The sequence below is a fragment of the Dasypus novemcinctus genome, chromosome 7 (assembly GCF_030445035.2).
Source record: "Dasypus novemcinctus isolate mDasNov1 chromosome 7, mDasNov1.1.hap2, whole genome shotgun sequence".
Lineage (NCBI taxonomy): Eukaryota > Metazoa > Chordata > Mammalia > Cingulata > Dasypodidae > Dasypus > Dasypus novemcinctus.
The window spans coordinates 126,412,534-126,430,436 of record NC_080679.1 but is presented as its reverse complement, the minus strand read 5'-3'; the positions used below and the strand labels follow the sequence as shown (position 1 = coordinate 126,430,436).

The 17,903-nt window shown below is 63.1% G+C and overlaps 1 non-coding gene across 1 annotated transcript; it reads right to left on the bottom strand.

Moving 5' to 3' along the window:
* Positions 1–3,993: 3,993 nt before the first annotated feature.
* On the bottom strand, positions 3,994–4,127 carry LOC111761352 (U4 spliceosomal RNA). Its single transcript, XR_002794746.1, has one exon. It is a non-coding gene; the product is annotated as a U4 spliceosomal RNA (small nuclear RNA).
* Between the last annotated feature and the right edge of the window lie 13,776 nt (positions 4,128–17,903).

Genomic DNA, 17,903 nt, shown 5'->3' with positions numbered 1-17,903 from the left:
TGTTCTCTGTGTCTATTTGCTGCGTTGTCTTCTTTGTCCACTTCTGTTGTCAGCGGCATGGAATCTGTGTTTCTTTTTGCTGCGTCATCTTGTTGTGTCAGCTCTCCGTGTGGGCGGCGCCATTCCTGGGCAGGCTGCACTTTCTTTTGTGCTGGGCGGCTCTCCTTACGGGGCGCACTCCTTGCGCGTGGGGCTCCCCTACGCGGGGGACACCCCTGCATGGCAGGGCACTCCTTGCGCGCATCAGCGCTGCACATGGGCCAGCTGCACATGGGTCAAGGAGGCCCGGGGTTTGAACCGCAGACCTCCCATGTGGTAGACGGACGCCCTAACCACTGGGCCAAGTCCGCCGCCCACAAGGGTGTCTCGAGAGAGTCAGCGAAGCCCTGCTGAGAGCGCCCTGCAGGCTCACACCAGAGCAGGCCCCCGAGCTAACTCGCACAGAGCACGCGAGGGCCGGGCGCCCAGCTCCCTGGCCGGCGGCCCTGGCCGGCCCCCCTGGCCACCACACCCTCTCCTCCTTGCTCTCAAACTCCAGGCCTGGTCTTGAGCCCTGGAAGTTTGGGGCTCGCCGTGCCTCAGCCCCCACACCGTTACTGGAATTTCTTCCCACGTTCCGACCAGGCACCCTTGCCCATCTCCCATCTCCCATCTCCCGGCCCCTCTCCGGATCCCGGGGAGTCCTCCAAGCGCCCCAGCAGCGGTTCTGCCACCCTCTGGGCCAGACTCTACCTGCCCTAGGAGGAAGCAGTTCGCCTGGGGCGGTGACTCGACCCCCAGCTTGTCTCGTGGGATGCGGTGAGGACGGGCTTGCGGCGGCCTGCCTCCTGCCCACGAAGTCTCAGAACCCTCCTCCCGCCGCAAGCAGCAGGGGCCCCTGAGAGAGGAGTCCTGGGGGCCCCAGACCCCCACTGTGGCCGGTCCCTCACTGGACGTCATGGCAGCCCTGCGCTCTCCAGACCCCTGCGGCTCCCGCTGCCTCCTTCCAGCTTCACTGACCGCCTGTCCTCGTGGCCAGCGGCCCTGCCCGGGACGCCAAGCTGGGTGGAAGGGCACCGAGAACCGGCCGCGCCGAGAGGTGCATTCATGAGCTGCGAAGCTGAGCGCTGGCTCAAGGGGGCTGGGGCTGCACTGGTACAGGTGGGCGGTGCCAGGACAGGGAATGAGATGAGGGCAGGGGCCAGGAGCGGGTGAGAGTGGGTGCAGGGCCCCGCGGTGTACGAGGAGCTGGACCGGCGGGGCCCGAGCCCAGGTGGGCCCCCTTTTGCACCCAAAGGCAAAGCTGGAGGTTCTGGCCAGAGCACTTAGGTAAGAAAATGGCAAGCATAAAGGCATCCAGATCCGAAAGAAGTCAAACTACCTATTTGTAGGTGACAAAACTGACATATAGAAAGTCTGCAGGAATCCACTTTGAAACTTTTAGAACTCATAAAACCAGTTGAGCGAATTTGCAGGATATGAGATCGGTTACCGGAAATCCACCACATTTCTATACGCTGGCAATGAACAATCGGAAAATGAAATTAAGAAAGCAATTCCATTAACAATTGCACCAAAAATAAGGTGAAACGTTTAGGAGAAACGTTGGACAAAACAAGTGTGAAGTTCCCGTGGGGGCCCAGCGTGCAGCAGGCAGTCCCCTCCGTGGTGTCCGGGGCCTGTCGCCTGTCTGGGCCGCCCTGAGGGGCCTTGGAGACAGCCCCTGCCTGTCGATGGCCCTGGCTGACCCCGTCGCTGCCCCAGGAGAGGCCCCAGAAGGTATGTAAGGCGCCTTTGGAGAGCCCCCGGGCACAGTGGCCTGGGCCCAGATCGGCCAAGTCATCGCGTCATTTTGCACCAAGCCCCAGAACAAGGAGCATGTGGCCGAGGTGTTGCCAAGGGCCCACCTGAAACTCCGCGTCTCCAAGAAGCGGGCGTCACCAAATTCCGGGCAGACGCATTCGAGGACGTGGTGGCTGAGAAGCGCCTCATCCCGAATGGCCGTGGGGTCAAATCCAGCCCCAGCTGCGGCCCTTGGCACAAGGGGCAGGCCCCGCGCACGTGAAGGCTTTGCCCGCCCTGCCCCCCCAGACTCGTGCCCTCCAGTAAATGACTTCCTGACCAAAAAAAAAAGTACAAAACGTATACTCTGAAAACTACAAAATATTACAGGAAGAAGTAAAAGAAGACCTAAAAAAATGGAAAGACAACCCATGTTCATGGATCAGAAAACAGTATTGCTAAGATGGCAATACTCTCCAAACGGATCAACTACAGGTTCAACACGATTCCCTTGGAAATTCAAGCTGGGGGAAGTGGATGTGGCCCAGGCAATTGAGCTCCTGCCTACCACCCAGGAGGTCCCAGGTTCGGTTTCCTGTGCCTCCTGGAGAGGATGAGCGAGACAGTGAGCTGACACAAGGGGTAGGCATGGCAAACTAACAAAACAAGATGACGCAACAAGGAGACACAAAGAGGAAAGACAATGAGAGATACAACAAAGCAGGGAGCTGAGGTGGCTCAAGTGGTTGAGCGCCTCTCTCTGACGTGGTAGGTCCTGGGTTCAGTTTCCAGCACCTCTAAAGAGAAGATGAGCAGACACAGAAAGCACACAGCAAATGAACACAGTGAGCAAAACAACAAAGGGGGGGGGGGCGGATAAAATAAAATAAATCTAAAAAAAATTCAAAGTGGCATCTTGGCAAAAATAATGGGTTGATCCTAAACTTCACCCTTCCCAATTTCAAAATGCCAGTTTGTTACTTGACTTAAGAACCAACATCTAGAGCCATGGAATAGAAGTGAGAGTCCAGAAAAAGACTTCACATTCATGGTCGATTCATCTTCCACAAGTGTGCCAAGACAATTCAAAAGACAGCGAGTCGTCTTTTTAACAGATGGTGCCAGGATAACTAGATCTCCACAGTGTAAAAGAAAGACGCTGAAGCCTACCTCACACCAAATCCAAAAATGAACTCAAAATGGATCAAAGACCTAAAGATGGGAAGCAGACGTGGCTCAAGCGATTGGGCTCCCGCCTACCATACAGGAGGTCCAGGGTTCGATGTCCAGGGCCTCCTGGTGAAGGCAAGCTGGCCTGTGTGGTGAGCTGACCCGCGTGGAGTGCTGGCCTATGTGGAGAGCTGGTGCAGCAAGATGACGCAACAAAAAGAGACACAGAGGCCAGACAATAAGAGATGCAGCAGACCAGGGAGCTGAGGTGGTGCAAGAGAATGATCGCCTCTCTCCCACTCCGGAAGGTCCCAGGATCGGTTCCTGGAGCTGCCTAATGAGAATACAAGCAGACGCAGAAGAACACACAGTGAATGGACACAGAGAGTAGAAAACAGGGGGATGGAGGTGGGGGGAGAGAAATAAATAAGTCTTTAGAAAATAAAAAAGACCTAAAGCTGTAAAACTCATCGAAGAAAACATGGGGTTAATCTTTGTACCTTGGACTAGGCAAAGATTTCTTAGCTATGATGCCAAAAGCACAAGCAACAGAAGAAAAAAACGAAAGGCCATTTGGACTTTATCAAAATTTAAAACTTTCGCACTTCAGAGACCACCATCAAGAAAGTAAAAGACAACTCACAGCAAAGAAAAAGACATTTTCAATCATATATCTGATAAAAGACTTGTATCTAGAATATACAAAGAACACTTACAACTCAATAATAAAAAGAGAAATGATCCAATCTAAAACGGGGCAAAGGACTTGAACATACATTTCTCCAAAAAACTAATGCCAACTAGCCCGTAGGCTCATGAAAAGATGCTCAGCATTATTAGTCATTAGGGAAATGCAATCAAAACCAGCAGGATGGCTTTAATCAAAGTCAGACAGCACAAGAGCTGGTGAGGACGTGGGAAAACTGGTACACCCAGCACAGCAGGTGGGAATGTGCAATGGGGCAGCCGCTGTGCAAAATTGCCTAGCTGTTTCTTCAAGAGTTAAACAGAGTTATCCTATGATCTAGCAATTTTACTCCTACGACATACTCAAGAGAACTAAAAACATATATCCATGCAGAAACTTGTACACAAATATTTCAAGTAGTCATGGAGTATTGGGAAAAGTTTTCAATTACAAATTATCGTGCCTAGGGTGCATCTCATTGGCTACAATACTGTCACGACACAAATATTTATAACAGCATCACTCACACTAGCCAAAAGGTGGGAAGCAGCTCAAATGCCCATCAACTAATGAACAGAAAAATAAACCGTGGTACACCTGTACAAGGGAGTATTACACAGCCATAAAAAGGAATGGAGTACTGATACATGCTACAACACGGATGTACCCTGAAAACATGAAGCTGAAAGAAAGAAGCATCATTACAAAGGACCACAGGTCCTGTGGCTCCACTGATCTGAAATGTCCAGAACAGGCATAAGACAGAGGACATTAGTGGCTGCCTGGGGGTGGGGTGTTAGGGAACGACTCTGACCAGCAGTTCTTAGCCTGTTTTCTTCCACGGACCCCTTACGAAGTGCACCCTGTACTGTGTATTATTTAATAAATAGATCACACCTGCACCCACATGTCCCCACAAGAATCCTGCTTTTTTTGAATTTCCATTCATGCTCATATTAAGAGCCCCTGGCTTAACAGACTCGGGCTTTTTCTCTGAGGGGGAGTGACACAGACGTTGACTGCGGTGAAGGCCGTGCATATAAACCCAAGTGCCCCCCTGACATGGGTGAGCGGGACGGCAGGCGAATCCCGTCTCAGTGCGACAGCCACGAGGGCCGTTCCCGCGCCGCGGGGCCTGCTCAAGCCCGGCACTGCCGCGGCCGCTCCCCTCCTGCTCTCCTCTCCCCCCACGCCACCCCCCGGGCGACCTGGGCTCCTCTTCGCCTCGCTCCCACCCCCACGCCCCCCACCCCGGCCTCTGCCCAGGACCTCTCCCCAGACCCAGGCGCATCGCCGCTCGGCGGCAGTGACCGCGCTGACGCGCGCTGGGCACCGAGTACGTGCCAGTCTCTCCTAGGGATTACTCACTGACTCTCACTACAGTCTGACCTGCTGTTACCCCCATTTCACGGAGGAGGAAACTGAGGCTCGAGGAGGTGAAGCGCCTGCCCCAAGCACCGTGCCGGGCCTCCCTCTCGACTCCGCTCCACCCCACTCGTCCCCTTCGCCCCCTCCCTCGCCCTCCCCCTGGGCGTGCTCCCTGGTCACCGTTGGGACCCCTGGGTGCCCCTGCTCCGGGGTCCCCACCAGGCCCGGGTCCTTGGGAGGCTGCCACAGCTCCTGAATCCCGCCAGGCTCCCCAGCCCCTCTGGGGCCAGCCCGTGCCCGCTGCCCTGGTCCTCCTGGGCTGCGGGGACAGGCGGGTCCCGCGGGCACGGGTGACTCAGGCGCACCTGCCAGGAACAGGGCAGCGCTTTGAAAGGAGGTGACTCAGGGCGCGAAGCGGAGGCGGCGTCCCTGACAGGCCGGCGCAGGGGGCAGCACCTGCCCGAGGCCGCACGCTCAGGAATGAGTTCTAAGGACAGGCCCTGCCCCTGTCCAGGGCCCCCGAAACACCCCCCGAGCCACCCCGGGTCCCGCCTGCCCGCCGCCGGGATCGGCTATTTCTGTGCCAGCCACAGCCCTTCCCCAGGGCTTCGTGATCTAGTTTCTCCTTTCCTACCTTAGAAATAGTTCATCACAACAGTTCACCCGCAAGCCCTTTGGAGGGGGGGCCAACCCCAGGACGGGACTCATGGCCTAGGGATTTCTGAGGGGCCCAACTGGCCTTGTGGTGCTAATCAAACACGAAGGAAGGAGGGAGGGCAGGAGCAGAGAGTCGAGGAGCCCCTAGGTCCTTGCCTGGCCTTGAATCTGCCAGCTCGTCTTCTAGCTGCTGTGCGACCTTGGGAAAATCAGGCGATGTCTCTGGGACTCCAATTCACCAGCAGTCAATGAAGAGGCGATAAGATTAGGCCCTTGCATACACCCAAGACTTCGATGAGCTCCCAGGCACGGGGTCTTTGCCAGGAGTTCTAAACACGGGGTGGTGAGAGGCTGTGCCTACTCTCCGCAGCCCATTCCCCGCCCACTTCAGCACCCACAAGCTTGCCTCGAAGTACAATCAGGCAAAGTGAAGGAAGCCAGTCAGACCTAGAGACCCCCGGAAAGAGGGGCCTCAGAAGTCCTGGCGGGCTGGGCCTGCCTCCTCGGTGCAGCTCGCATGGGGGGGTCCCTGCCGAGAAGGGGCTGCGGCTGTCTGTCCCCTGCCTGCTGGTTTCCAGGCGCACCCCCCACCCCGCCCTTTCGGCAAATTTGCGGCTTCATGGGCCCACGGCTTCCCCGCGCAGCCCTGCCGCGGAGTCCCAGCTGCCGAGAGCCCCCCTCCTTTCATGAGTTCAGAAACCGTCCTGAGGCCTGGGCGATCCCGTCCAGGAGGGGGTCTCAAAAGCCACTGCCCGGCTCTCTCGGGCTGGCAAATTGGCCTTTCCTTCCAGAGTCCCCGCTCCCGGCGACAACCCGCCTCTCCGGGGCAGCGCCCTCACAGCGGGTCGGGTGCACAGCGCCTGCAGCCTCGGGCGCGCGGGGCCCGTCCCGCAGGTGGCCTGGAGTCCCAGGCGGTAAAAGGCTGTTTCCTCTTTCCCGAGAGCGAGGCTGGGGGGGTGGCAGGAAGTGGCCGAGGCCCGGGCCCCTACTTGGTGACCCGACAGGGACCCTCCGAGCCCGCCGCCAAGCCCGGCCCGCTGCCCCCGCCACGTCCCCTGGGCCTCCAAGCGCTTCATCCCTCGCCCCGTCACAGCTCCCTTGAGCTCTGCCTGGACATTGCAGGGGCCGTGTCTATTTTGTCGGCCACTACGGCCCCCACAGCTGACCCAGAACCTGCATCTGAGCAGTTTGCCTTCGCCCCTCTCACTCCACAAGGGTCCATTCTCCACACAGCAGCCAGGGGGATCCTTTAAAATCTCTCGGGTTCTCCATCACATACAGGCATGCCTACCCCACCCGCTGTACTCCACCTTGACCTCGGCTGGCCGAGTGTTCTTTGCCTCAGCTCACCTTGACTCCCCAGTACAGAGAAGCCCCCTCCTGCCTCAGGGCCTTTGCACATGCGCTCTGTGCAGTCCTCTGCCTGGAAGGACCCCTCCCCGCCTCAGGGCCTTTGCACATGCCCTCTGTGCAGTCCTCTGCCTGGAAGGACCCCTCCCCGCCTCAGGGCCTTTGCACATGCCCTCTGTGCAGTCCTCTGCCTGGAAGGACCCCTCCCCGCCTCAGGGCCTTTGCACGTGCCTCTGCCTAGCCTGACCTCCACCCCACCCACACACCTTCTTCTGTGATTGGCTCCCTCTCTACCAGGCTGCTACACCGTCTTCTCCGCAGCGGCTTCCCCGACTTGCACAGGTCCGTCCCCCTCCCTCGTGGGCACAAGAAGCTCCACAAGGACAGGGCCTGTCTGTTTCATCAGCTGCTGTGGCCCCGCGCGAACCCAGCACCTGCTCCCACAGGCACTGAGTGAGAAGCCATGTGACAAATGGGAGGCCGGGGGTAGGGAACGGATCCGCAGATGAGCAAACAGACGCTGGAGAGACGAAGGGACAGCACAGAGGACAGCCCAGTGGGAGCCGGCCCTGCCTGTCGTCCTTGTCCTCAGTCACCCACCACTCACGGTAACCACCGCCAACACTGTGCACCCACCCTTGCCACCCACCGGATGGGTCCCCTAGCTCCGGGCCCTCACTGTCCCTGAGAAATAGGCCCTACGATCAGCCCACCGTACCGGTGGGGACCCGCAGAGGAAGGGGTGTCCCTAGCCCGCGGCAGGGGCGGCAGCGGCCCAGGCTGGCCCACAGGGGCCTTGAGCTCTGGGGACCCCCCCCAGGCAGCTCTGGGAGGGCGAGGCGTGGCCCTGGCCCGCGGACAGGCTGCCTGCCGGCCACTCGGTGGGCTTCGCGGGAGCCGGTTGGAAAGGCAGGGCCGTGCCCACCCCACACCCGCCACATCAGCATCTGCCGTAAGACCCGGGCACTCCGCGTCCCGAGAACATTCCAGGAGCTCCGCTGCCTGGCCCTGCAGAGGGCCGCCGAGGGGTCTCTCCCCGCAGGCAGGCCCTCCTGGGGAGGGGGTATGCAGGCCCCGGGCCCACCGAGGGGCTGGCCACAGGCTCTGCATCACAGCACGGTTTCTAAAGGAGGAAAACTGGACGCGAACCTAACAGCCGCCGGCAGGAGAGAGGGTCCCAAGGCAAGAGGCAGCCGGGAAAACGCGCTTTGGAGACGGCGCCTAGCGCGGGGCAAACGCGGGCACAGGAGCGCGACGCGGAAGAGGAGGCCGAGAGCGGCACCCCCGGCGAGAGCCGAGCAGCGCGCGCGTGTCCCGGCACAGGGGCCCTGGGCCTCTCGGGCTGCGGGCTCTGGGTGAGCCTCCGTTTCCTTATACTCTCCTGGGGTTTCCTGATTTGCTCAGTGGGCACAACGCACGATAACGACGACAAAACCGCCCGTGAGATCGGTTTTTTAAAAGGAAAAGGTGATTGGTCCCTCCAAAGGGGCGTTTTGCTGCGCTTTGCTCCTGGCTGCTAGTCAGAGGGCTCTGGGCACCACTCGAAGCAGAGCCGCGGGGAGGGAGTGTGGGAGGAGGGTGGCCTGTGGCCAAGGGGTGAGAGGAAGGGGTCGTGGGCACCTCCCTGGGCAGGCCGGCCTTCTGGGGGCCTGTCGCGGGTGCAGCACAGAGGGCCAGGCCCCCCTGCTCCTGGCCTCTGCACTTCTTAGAATGCCTGTCCATTGGTCTGGCAAGATTTGACCCAGGGACTACCTCCTCCAGGAAGCCCTCCCTGATATACTCCCCTGTGCACTTCTGGGCCGGGTTGTGCGCCCTTGCTCTGGAATTCCTCACGATTTCCGGACAAAGAACCGGGAAGACGCAATGAAGTAGGTTCCACCTGCGGGCTCACGACTGTGCCTTGCACGGAGAAAGCCCTCCCCGCCATCCTGCTCTCAGAGCTGCCTCTCCTGGACGGCCGCGTTGGGGGGAGCGGCTGGGTAATGGATCCGTTGCCAAGGGGCTAAGTCAAGGCCGAACGGGGCGGTTTCAGGAAGGCGTGCAGGGGCGGAAGCCAAGCCCGTCGGGCAGGCCCCCTCCCTGGGCCTCGGAGGCCCCCGCGGCCGGGCCGTCCCTGCCGGCACCCGAGGCGGGGCGGGAGCGCTGGGCAGCGTCTCGTGGGATAACAGAGAACTGAGCTGGGGTGCCCTTTCCAGTGCCTGCGGAGAGCACAGGCTCGGGGCGCGCGGGCGCCCACCAGCGCGCGGTCCGGCCAGGTAGGTGGGCGTGTGAGGAGATCCAGCACAGCGCCCCGGAGAGCAACGGTGAGGACGGGAGCACCCGCTCCGGCAGGGGCCACCCCTGGGGCCAGTTCCGGGGCGTCTGGTGGTGGGCGTGGCCCCTGCCTCCCTGGCCCCGCTCCAGAAGGCTCAGACCAGGCACAGGGAGCACCCGTGTCCCAGACCTGGGATCTAGTTCCAGCTCCACCCAGCCACGCTGCGTGGGATTCCTTGAGTTAAAACACTGTGAGAGGCTTAGAAGAGCTCCGTGAGCTCTTAATCAGCGGTGGCTGTGATCACTAATTACCTCGTTCAACCCTTGCAGCAAGCCTAGCAGCTAGACCCTGTTATTAGCCCCGGTGTTAGGATGAGGGTGCTAAGGGCTCAGAGAGGTTAAGTCACCAGCCCCAGGGCACACAGCCAGGACAGGCTAGAGCCAAGCCCGCTGGCTCACGGGCCCCTGTGTCTCACCCCGGCCTGCGCAGGCTTGAGAAACCAAGGGACCGAGGAGCCCGGCCCAGGGCGGGTTCTGCAGCAAGGGGCCATGCAGTCGAGACCCACCTGCCCTGCAAGCCTTGCCCGTGGTGCACTCCCCTGGGCTCCCAGAGCCCTTTCGCCCCGCCCCGGAGAGCCGTGCGCACACACGGGATTTGCACAGAGCCAGGGGACTACGACGCCCTGGGCAGGGACCCCGCGGCCCTGTGCACAGAGCAAGCTCCGGGAAGGATCCAGGCTACCCAGCGGAGCCCCATTAGCCGTGGGGTCTCGGCAAGTCACCGCCCCGTCTGGCCTCAGTTTCCCCATTGAGAGAATGGGAGGGTGGATGGGTTTCTCTACACTTCTGGGATCTACCCAGCCTCCACCATGTCTTCTGCTTGCGACAACACCCCTGCTCCCCTCCTGCAAAAAGAGCCACTAAACCTCAAAGGGATCGCCTTCCCACGACCCGCACTAGACAGCTGGGCCTCCTTTTCTACATTGGCACAGAAATGCCCCCTGGGGGGCAGTCTACCCGCCTTCCCAACGTCGAGCAGGCACATCTACTGGCCAGGCCAGCTCCCGCCCCTGCACAGCCCATGGGGCGCCCCCAGATGGAGCTCACAAGAGGCAGGATGCAGCGCTAAGCCAACATCTCGTCCTACCGCACAGCTTGGGTCAGGGGACCCCTGCCACCGAAGGCCATGAAGGGACCCAGGCCGGCGGTGGGCACGGGCCTCCCTGCCTGGAGCTGGAGGTGATGTGACAATCAGGCCCCCCCCAAGCACTGCCTCTCCCCCCGGGGAAGGCTGCCGGCCAGGGCGGGGGCCCACGGGGGCTGCTGGAAACTGTCCTCAAAGGGACAGAGGTGCTGGCCTTCTGGGCGGGGAACCGGCCCCGCGCCTGGCGCATAGTAGGCTCCTGACGAAAACTACAGGAATGAGATGAATGAACCATCTGGGCCAACCCACTCACTTTCCTTTTTAATTAGAGAATGGAAGGCTTACAGAAAAATGCAGAAAATACAGAGTCCCCAAACACCTCTGCCCGTTCTTAGCGCTTTGTGTTGGGTCTCCTGCGTTCCAGCTGCGTAGTTTCCCAACTACACTGTTGACCACAGCCCGTCGCTGACATTCGGGCTCTCGTTCGGGCCGTATAGGCCCATACTTCCGTGTGTGTTTTTAATTCTAGTAACAGAAACACAACCTAAACATTTCCCCTTCTAACCACATTCAAATGTAGAATTCAGAGGTGTTGATCACATTCACGGCACAGCGCTGCCGACGCCACCATCCCTCAGCGAAACGTTTCCGTCGCCCTGTACAGAAACGCTGTGCCCACCAAGCTTAACTCCCCAGCCCGGCCCCCAGCCCCTGAGCCCCTGGACTCTGGCTTCTGACAAAGGAGAATTTGTTTATTCTGCTGTTCCCTACCAGTGAGATCGCCCAATCCTTGTCCTTTTGTCTCTGGCTTAGTTCACGCAACGTGACGTCTTCCAGGGCCCCGCCTTGGTTCCTTTTCACGGAAGCCGTCCCAGAGCGTGTCACGCACAGGTGGCCGGGCAGCACGGCGCCGTGCAGCCATAGCAGGGGACGCTGTCCAAGGCCCTCGCTCTCCCAAGGAGTCAAATCCAGGTACAGAGGGTAAGAGGACGTGCCCCGAGTCACAGGGCAGGCTGCCAGGCCCTGATCCCGGGCAGTCCCAGCCCCTGCCCTCGCTGAGCTGACCGCCTGGCCCCGCCAGGAGCCCGGCCCTGACCCCGAGGCCCGTGCCCTCTCTGTCACCGACATGGCAAAGAGGGCCCTCGGCCGGGAGGCTCGTCACACCCCGAGACAGGACGGCGAGCAGCATCTGCGGCAGGCCCGCCCTGAGAGCCGGCGCCAGGCATGTGCGCCCCCCTCGTTCCCCGCCACGGCCGGAGCAGTCGTTATTAACGCTGAAAATAACCGCACTCACGCGCGTGCCGGCCGTCCACGGGGCGCGTGGCCCCGCTTTCACCAATTCCTCTCCCTGCGACTGAGTAAAGTGGGTGGCGGACCGCGCTCTCCCGAGGGTGCAAGGCCCGGGCAGGAAGGAGGACGGTCTCGCTCGAGGGGGTGCCAGAGGGCACAGGGAGGACCCGGGCACCAGGCTCACGCGGGAGCTGGTGGCGGCAGCGGCCCGCTCGCCAGGCTGAGCTCCACCACTCTCAACTCCCAGAGCCAACAGCGGGCTTTTAGAAACGCTGTTACGGGAATCACCTGTGGGGGACGGGGGGCTCCCAAAAGCGGGGGAAGTAACAGGGGTGTGGTCAGGAGCAGAGCCGAGCCTCCCCGGGCCTCAGTCACTCCCGCGGGAGAATGGGCGCGCGGGCGGGCGTCGCACTCGGCTCCTGGCACGTGTGCGCCAAGCCCCGCTGCCGTGCCAGTTCCTGGCGGTGCTGGGCACACGGCCCCGCGCCTCCACCGTCCGCTGGGGTTCGTGCAGGTGCACACGCGGCGGGGGACCCTGCAGGTGGGCCGGGAGGGGGCCTCCCTGAGCCGGGAGTCGGGCACCAGAGAGGCTGAGTGACAACAGCCAGGAAGGAGGGCGACGAGGGCGTTGGGGGGCAGGACCTGCATCTGGAAGGCGTGGGCAGGGGTAAGCCTGGGCGGGACCAGAAGCCCGGGCATGGGGGCCGGGAGGGCTGCGCGGGGCCAGGCTCCAGGCGGAGGTGAGCCCTGGCAGGTCTGGACGCAGGGAAGCGGCAGGGCCGGGCACCTCCAGGGAGCCGCCCCGAGGGCTGGCCGTGCTGGGCAGACACGGCCCTCCTGAGCCCGTCCCCGGCTGCCTGTGCTGCCCACGGCCACGCAGGGTGACCCCTGGCCCGGCCCCTCCCGGAGCGCCCACACCATCCCCCAGGGCATGGACTAACCGCCGGCAGCGGGCCTCTCTGCTGGGACGTGAGGCCCGGAAGGGGCAGCCCGAGGGTGACAGGGGCCCCTCGCAGGCGACCCGCACCCTCTGCGCCGAGCAGGCGGGTACACGCGGCCTCCAAGGGGCGAGGCCTGGCTGGCAGAGCTGGGGCCAGCGTGAGCTTGGTGGCCGGGGCAGGACAGCCGACCTCCCCGGGAGCCCCAGGTGCAGACGGGAGGGGGCACAGTACTTACGCCCCCTGCCGCATTTCTGCGGGCGATGGTGCCCGGGCAGCCCCGGCGCCCAGCTGACCCCTCTGCGGCTCTTTCGGCTCCGTCCCCCTGACCCTGCAGCTCTCCTCCCAGGCCTGCAGGGGCCCCACCCGGGCAACGTGGGCGCCGAGGCCCAGGCGGGAGAAGGAAGCCTCGCGCCCTGGGAGGGCCCCGTGTCCACTTTTTGCACACGCACGGCAGCCCATCCTTGCCGCCGCGGGCCCACAGCTGGCACGAGGGGTGCCCAGGCTGGCCCGCCTCCTGCACCCCTCGGCCCGGACGAGGGCTGGACCCGGGCGGTGCCCCGGGAACTGCCCCCCACCCCCACCCTGTCCCTGTGGCTAGGGAGGGACAGGCCAGGCCTGGAGGGGCCGGGCAGGGAGCCGAGTCCAGGGGAAGGGCTGGTGCAGGGGCAGCTGAGGAGCTGCTCTGCCCAAATACCCGCGTAGGTGGCTCCGCAAGCCACGCGGGCCGCCCCGGGCCTCCCCGCCCTACGCCCCCTCCCCGAATCTGCCCCCAGCATCCCCAGCACATGTGGGGTCTGGCGCGGTTCCCGACCTCCTCCGCGGCCGCTGCTCTGAAGGAGGGGTGCCAAGAGCTCCCTGACATTGCGGGGTGTAAAGGCTCCTGCAGTCTCATCTCTCTCTGCCCCCGCGCATTGTTTAGGCCCGGTGGGGGGCTTCCAAGAAGCCATCCGTGAAATGGTACGTGGACTCGTGGTCAGGGCGCACCCTCAGAGCCTCGGCTTCTCCAAGGGTCTGCAGCCCACCAGGTGGGTCCCCGTGCCTGCTCCAGCAGCGGCCACTCCTGTCCAGCGGCGCCCGCGGGCAGCACGCCCTCCTCCGGGAAGCAGCCTCGGCTCTCCCGACGGGGCGAGGAGGGCTGGGGGCAGCCCGGGGCTCACGAAGGGCCTCCTGGGACCACCGCCAGCAGCCTCAGGACACCCTGCCCCCTCCGGCCGCCCCCCTCCTCCTATGACCCACCGGTCCCCTGGGAGCCAGGTCCCCAGGGTTCTCCAGGAGACACCGACGGGAGAGGAGGCCCCAGACGAGGCTCCTCCCCCGAAGAGCTCCCGCAGCCCCTGCTCTGGGCGCCGCTTCCCTCTCCTCGCCCACCCAGCAGCCAAGTCCTGAAGGGGACCCCGTGGCCTTGCAAAGCCCTGGATCTGATGACAGCGACTCTCGAAAGCTGTGAGCTGCTACTGCCATGCGCGCCCCCAGCCAACGGCCCACGAGGGAACAACCGAGCAGGACGGAGGCGAGAGGGCCCCGCGGCGGGGAAGGGTGGGGAGGGGGCATCCGCACCCTTCCTGACGCAGAGAACGTGCTGGAAAGCGGTGGCAGCCCTGACGCACCCTGCAGCCTGGCCCTGTTCGAAACTCGCTGGTGTCTGTGACAACCCCAGGGCGGGCTCCACTTTCCAGCTGAAGACACTGAGAGCCAGGCCAAGCCGGGGCGGCAAAACCAGGCCGGCCGGCCCGCATCCACACTCGGGCTCCCTCGGGCCCAGCCACCGCCACCACGGGGCCACACGCAAGGCCACGGCTTTCCTGCCCGGCCCTGCTCTGCCCAGTCCGAAGCCCTTTTTCCCTGGCCCGGGCCCAGCAGCCAGCTCGCCCACCTCGCCGGGGAGGGAGCGGGGATGGCGCACACACGGCCGTCCCCACAGCGCCATATGCACACGGCGCGGTCCAGCGCCCCAGCGATCGGGGCGGTCCCCTCCGGATGAATGAAAACCCTGAGCCATGACCCTCTCCTGTGCATCCAGGTCGGGCCCCGGAACACCTGCCCCCCGCCCCCCAACCTGCCGTGGGGCCAAATCCCAGCTTTACTACTTAGGAGCTGTGTGGACGTTAGAGAATGGCTTCCTGGCTCTCACCCTCAGTTTTCTCACTATAAAATGGGGTAAGATACCTACGGCCCTCGGGGTTGTTGTAAGGTCGATTGTGAGAGGACGCATAAGCCCCAGCACATAACAGCAGGCAGGGAATGTTTGTTGAGTGACTGAATGACCGACTGATGGGGTCTTCCCACTTGCAAAATACTCCTGTTCCAGCCAGGGCAAGGCCACAGGGGGTGTGAAGCCACATCGAGCCAAGCAAACGGTGCCTGCGCCCGGCCCCGCACCTGCCAGGCTTGGGGTTTATTGCAGATCCTTGCTGCAAGTGGGATTCCCAGCAAAAGCCACAAATTTGAAAATATAATTACCCTGACGATAAAAGTGTAAAACCCGCCAGGAAAACCCCTTGATGCAGAAGAAAAGGGAAACGGGCAAGAAACGCGCACAGCTCATCACGCATCCACGCCCACAGCAGCAGATGCGTCAGCCACACGCCCACAGCCCCACCCTCCCAAACCCCCCGCAGCTGCCCGGGCACCCTGTCTCACACTCACTCCTACACCCGCATGCTCGCGCTCCAAACCGCACACCCCAGAGGCAGCCGACCACAGCCACAGCTCCACACACAGCGACACAACGGCGGCGCCACGCTCGGCTCAACCGCTCCCGCCATCCCCTGTCCTCGCCTGCTGGCAGCCCCATCCACCCCACCCCTGCACACACTCTCCACCGCGGCGGCCCGAGGCTCGCACAGGACCTCCCACCGCCACCCCACCCGCGTCCCGCCCTGGGCACCTATCAGCTCCCATTGCGACGCGCACCCAGTCATTTGGCCTTCCCTCAAACGCCCCACGGAAAGGCGAGTGCAGGCTGGGGAGCCCAGGGCCTCTGCCCCGGGGAGAGGGTCTCGTTTCCGCTTCTCTGCAGGCAGCGGGGCCTGGACGGCAGCCTGAGACCTCCCCACCGCCGCTGCAGTCCCTGGCCCCGTCCCTGGGCGGCTGCAGGGTTCTCTGGGGTGGAGGTGGGCTGCGAAAACCGCCGTGAGGGTCCCAGCAGGGTCCCCACGGAGCCTGAGTCTCAGGGGGCCGCGAGCCACGGCCCCAGGGCAAGGGCAGCGCAGCTTCTCTGCAGGGCTCTCCCCTGGAGGGGCCTGCGTGACCCGGCACGCCCCTGGCCGGAAGCGGTCAAGCACCTCCGTGCCCTCGGCCAGGGAGCAGGTGGCCGGCGTAAGCTCTGCGCCACACCTCCTGAAGGCTCCCCCGCCCAGCCGGGCCCTGGGGCCTGGGGCTGCCTGTCCGGGAGAAGGGGGGCGGGGGAAGCGGGGCAGCTGTCCCCTCTCCCCAGGGCCCAGGCACCCGCCGAGGAAGGAGAGCTGGTGGGTTCCCCCCCCCTCCGTCCCACGGAGGCCCTAAGGGCTCGGGGCAGTTCTGAAGGTCAGGCAGGGCTGAGCCTCAGGGTGGGATTTCAGCATCGCAGGGTCTTGGAGCTGTGACTGGGGCGGGGGCCTTCCGGCTCTGGGGGCCCTGCCTGTCCCCCTGGTCCCAGGTAGGGCTGGAATGAGGATGAGAGGCTAGGCCTGGTAGCCTGAGTGGTAGAGCAGGGAGGACAGAGAGGGGAAGGGACGGGAGGGGAGGGGGATGGGAAGGGGGAGGGGATGGGAGTGGAGGGGAGGGGGGAGGGGAGGGACGGGAGGGACAGGAGGGGACGGGAGGTGGGATTCTAGCCCAAGGCACGTGGGGCCCAGGGTGGGGGGCGTGGGTAGTGCAGGGTGCTTGCTGGTGGGGCTCCCAGGGCACCCTCTAGGGAGAGGTGGACCCTCAGGCCCCCTGGCAAGACGAGGGCAGAAAAGGCGAAAGGGGCAATAGGGAGAAGGGGAGGATTGAGTGAGAAAAGAAGGAAAAGGGAAGCCAGGGACCCAGGAAAGCAGAGGACACAGCCTGGCCCTCCTGGGGGGGTGGGGGCATCCTCACTGTCCTCCTGAGAAAGAGGAATTGGCACCCACCACAACATCAGGGGTGCCAGATCCCACAGGCACACACGAGCCAGCGAGTGTGGGCAGCAGGGAGCCTCCTGCACCCAGAGCACGGCCGCGTGACCGAGCCGGGGCTGTGCGGACCCCCAGGTCATCTCGTGACGCTCAGCCCAGGAGGCGCCCCTGCGCCTGTGAACAGCCAGGGGTCAGCGAGGCAGGGCTGAGCCAAGGGCCTGGGGCCGCCGGGCTGGGTCCAACCACCGCAGAGCAGGAGGGCAGCTGGGAAGTGACTGACCCCTGCGGTGCCCAGGCCAGGCCGGGGTCAGTGACGTTTCTCTCCTTGCCCCTTTGCTGATCCACAAATCCCATCCGCACGACCAAAGCCTGGCTGGTCAGCGGGCTCAGGTTAGCAAAGAACGGGAAAAGCCAGAGGCCGGAGCTGGGTCCTGCTGCGAAAAGAGCTATACCCCCTCGGCTGCCAGGCCTGGCTCCGTTTCTCCCCGGACAGGGGTAGGTGATCCTGAGACCCCAACCGCTCAAAGGCCCCCAGACCCGACATGGCCCAAACCCCACGGGGTCGCAGGGGAGAGGCAAGGCTTTACGGCCGCCGTCCGAGGGCCGTAGCGTGGCACCTGGGCTCGAGTGCCCAGCCCCGTCCCGGGCCTACCCCGAGCCTCCAATTCCAAATTCTGGAAAAGGAGGATGAAACCACTTCCAACAACAGGCAGCAGGCGGGCTGCGGGACCCCAGGGCTCAGTGGGTACCCAGCCCGCCGTGGGCACCGCCGCCCCCACCTCACACTAGTTAGGATAACGGGCAGGCTCCTGGCCTCCGCTCGGTGACCCTCCCACCCAGGGAAGGAGCCTCCGCAGGGCTGCAGCCGTCCCGCCCCAAGGGCAGGGGAGCAGGGACTCGCCTCAGGTGTGCGCCTACCTCCCGGGTTTTGCATCTCCTTCCTTCTGGGGAAGGGGGTGCTTAAGCAGCACGTTCAGGCAGTAATGCACAAGGCTGCACTAGTCTTGGGACGAGCAGGGTGAACGAACGAACGCGCAATTCACGAATTTTCTGATTGTGTATGTGCTGGGGGCAAGCACGTGGAGAGGGTGCTCGGGCAAGCCAGGGAGGCGGCCTGGCACGCAAGCCTGTCCCCTGGGCACCCTCCGCCAACCATCCCCTGGCTCCAACCGAGGGCCGCGGACATCACAGGAGGCCAGAAG